At 64.3% G+C, this 3,160-nt stretch overlaps 1 pseudogene; it reads left to right on the top strand.

Annotated features, from left to right (window-relative positions):
• Positions 1-3,060, top strand: part of LOC112119569 — an 8,473-nt pseudogene extending 5,413 nt beyond the window's left edge.
• Positions 3,061-3,160: the final 100 nt, after the last annotated feature.

Here is a 3,160-nt window from a genome sequence, read left to right as displayed (position 1 = left end):
TGGAGAGCGCGGTGCTGGCCCTGGCGCAGATCGAGAACTCGGCGGCGGTGGAGGAGGCCGTGGCTGTCTACGAGGAGCAGCGGGAGCGGCGGGCGGCGCTGCCCACGGAGACCGTGCAGGCGCTGCTGGAGCTGCACGCCCAGTGCGAGCGGGAGGCGCTGCGGGCGTTCATGGCGCGCGCCTTCAAGGACGACGAGCAGCAATACCAGCGGCAGCTGAAGGTACCAGGGACCCTGCGATGGGGGCACAGCCCCTCCTGCCCCAGCCTGCAGCGACCCACAGGGGAACAGGGCACGGGGCATTTCCGCTCCAGGGGGCGCTGGCCCCGCTCTGGCCCCAGGGTGGGGACTGGCTGGCTCCATGTGCCAGGGAATGGGACACAAGGTCTTTTCCCTCTAGGGGCCATTGGCCCCGCTCTGGCCCCAGGGCAGGGAACTGTCTGGCTCTCTGGGGCAGGGAATGGGGCACGAGGCCTTTCCCCTCCAGCTCCGATGTCCCCTCTCTCCGCAGGACAAGCTGGACTCCAAGCGTGCTGAGCTCTGCCGCCGGAACGAGGTGGCATCGTCGGACCGGTGCACGGCCGCGCTCATGGAGCTGTCGCAGGAGCTGGAGGAGCGGGTCTGCGAGGGGAGCTACTCGGTGCCCGGGGGCTACCAGCGCCTCCTGGCCGACCAGCGGGAGATGGTGGAGAAATACCAGCTGGTGCCAGGGAAAGGGATCATGGTGAATTGACTGAATAGCATCAACTAGGGCTGGGAGCCAGGACTCCTGGGTTCTATCCCTGGCTCTGGGAGGGGAGTGGGGTCTGGTGGGTTAGAGCAGGGGAGGCTGGGAGCCAGGACTCCTGGGTTCTGTCTCTGGCCGTGGCTCTGAGCTGCACACACAGCCCTGCGGGGGAGGATCCTGCTGTGGGTTTGTGGTCCAGGTTCGTCCCTGGCTGACGGGATGAGAGGGCAGCGCGGAGGCTCTGGCTGGTCTGGGGCCCCCTAGGTGTCTGTGGGGAGGCAGGTGCAGGGGGGAGGGGCTTTGCCCCTCAATGTATGGGGGGGCAGGTGGGACGGGCTGTGGGCCCCTCAATCTGGGGGGGGGAGCAGGCACAGGTGGTCAGGCGGGAAGGGCTGAGGGCCCGGGCTCACCCCCTTTCTCCCCGGTGCCCCCAGGCGGCCGAGGTGCTGCAGGAGTTTCTGAAGTCCAAGGAGACGGTGGCCCAGGCCGTCCTGCAGACGGACCAGAGCCTCACGGACAGACAGAGGGAGATCGAAGGTGACTCCAGAGCTGGGGCCCGTAGTCCTGTGACCCCCACGGCCCTATGGATCTGGTGATCCCTTGGCCACAGACTCACCCCCCTGAACACCATGGCCCCATAGACCCAGTGACCCCTGGCCCTCCCGGCCCTATAGATCCTGTGACTCCTGGACCCCACAGATGCCAGGGCTCTGTAGCCCCATAGATCCGGTGCCTCAGGGTACAGTCTCTGTGGCCTCCCAGTCCCGGTGACCCATAGATCTGGTGACCCCAGCACCCCATAGATCCAGTGATCCCAGGGCCCCATACATCCAGTGCCCCATGGACGTGGTGACCCCAGGGCCAGGGCTCTGGCTCCATAGCTCTGGTGACTCCTGGGTGCCGATGACCCAGTGACCCCGGGCCAGGGCTCTGCACCCCAAACTCCTGGTCCTGACCATGTGTCCCCCCACCCCCCAGCGGAGCGGGCGCGGGCCGAGGCGGCCGAGCGGGAGGCCCAGCTGAGCCAGGAGATGCAGGCCAAGACGGAGCAGCTGCTGCAGGACCAGGAGCGCAGCCACCAGGAGCACGTCCGGCAGCTGACGGCCAAGATGGAGGAGGACAGGAGGCAGCTGCTGGCCGAGCAGCAGGGAGCCCTGGCCCTGAAACTGCAGGTACCTGCCCCTGGGGAGCTGGGACTGGGCTGCTTGGAGCGGGGGGGTGGGAGCCCCCTGGTTCTCTCCCCAGCTCTGGGAGCTGAATGGGTCTCTGAGGGGAGCTACTCGGTGCCCGGGGGCTACCAGCGCCTCCTGGCCGACCAGCGGGAGATGGTGGAGAAATACCAGCGGGTGCCAGGGAAAGGGATCATGGCATTAATTGGGGCTGGGAGCCAGGACTTCTGGGTTCTCTCCTGGCTCTGGGAGGGGAGTAGGGTGGGGTCTGGTGGTTAGAGCGGGGAGGGGAGGTGGGAGCCAGGACCCCTGGCCCCCGCTCCAGATCCCCACAGCTCTGTGTCGGTGGCGCTAACCCTCGGCTCTGTCCCCCAGGAGCAGGAGCGGGTGCTGCGCGAGGGGTTCCGGGGGGAGGCGGCGCGGTTGGAGCAGCAGATGCAGAACCTGAGGCAGGAGATGAACCGGCCCCGGCGCTCCGGCTGCGTTGTCTGCTGAGAACAGCGACCCAGAGGACTCAGGGAGCAGGGCTGGGCTGGCTCCCCTCCCACCAGCCTGTCTGAGACGTGGGGGGTACTGGTCAGAGCCAACCACTAGGGTCGTTGTACGTTTGAGGGGGGGCTTCTGACTTCGCACTAAGTGATGCTTGTTGTTTACTGAGATTTGATACTGAGATTTGAAGCTGTACACACTGGTGTGTTATTGTAGGGTCTCTCATAAACACTGCAGCTGCTGCTTGCTCTGGTTTGTTATTGTAGGGTCTCTTGTAACCCTGCTGGTGCTGCATGCAGTGCTGTGTTATTGTAGGGTCTCTCATAAACACCAGAGCTGCTGCTTGCCCTGAAGTGTTACCGTTGGGTCTCTTAGGTATTGGGCCCTACCAAATTCACACTCCATTTTGATCACAGCCAGAAGGTTTTAAAATTGGTCAGTTTCACGTTTTCAGCTGTTTACATCTGAAATTTCACGTGTTGTACCCATGGGGGTCCCAAGCCAGAGGCACCCGGAGGTGGGTCTGATCTTTCCCGAGAGTGGCCATGCAGGGGAAGGACAAGTCCTGTCCCATCCCAGCCAATGCGGGATTTGCAGCGAGGAGCCGGGCACTCCCAGTAGCACGGGGGAGATCAGGGCTATTGCACGGTCCGGGACACGTGTTTCACGGCTGTGAAGCTGGTAGGGCCCTACTTATGTACTCTGCTGCTGCTGGTGCATGCACTGGTTTGTTATTGTAGGGTCTCTCGTAAACCCTGGTGCTGCCGTGTGCCCTG

The sequence above is a fragment of the Terrapene carolina genome, unplaced genomic scaffold (assembly GCF_002925995.2).
Source record: "Terrapene carolina triunguis isolate 2854851 unplaced genomic scaffold, T_m_triunguis-2.0 Scaffold718, whole genome shotgun sequence".
NCBI classification, from domain to species: Eukaryota; Metazoa; Chordata; order Testudines; family Emydidae; genus Terrapene; species Terrapene triunguis.
Note: the sequence above shows the minus strand (reverse complement) of the source record. Positions and strands in the feature narration are given on the sequence as shown.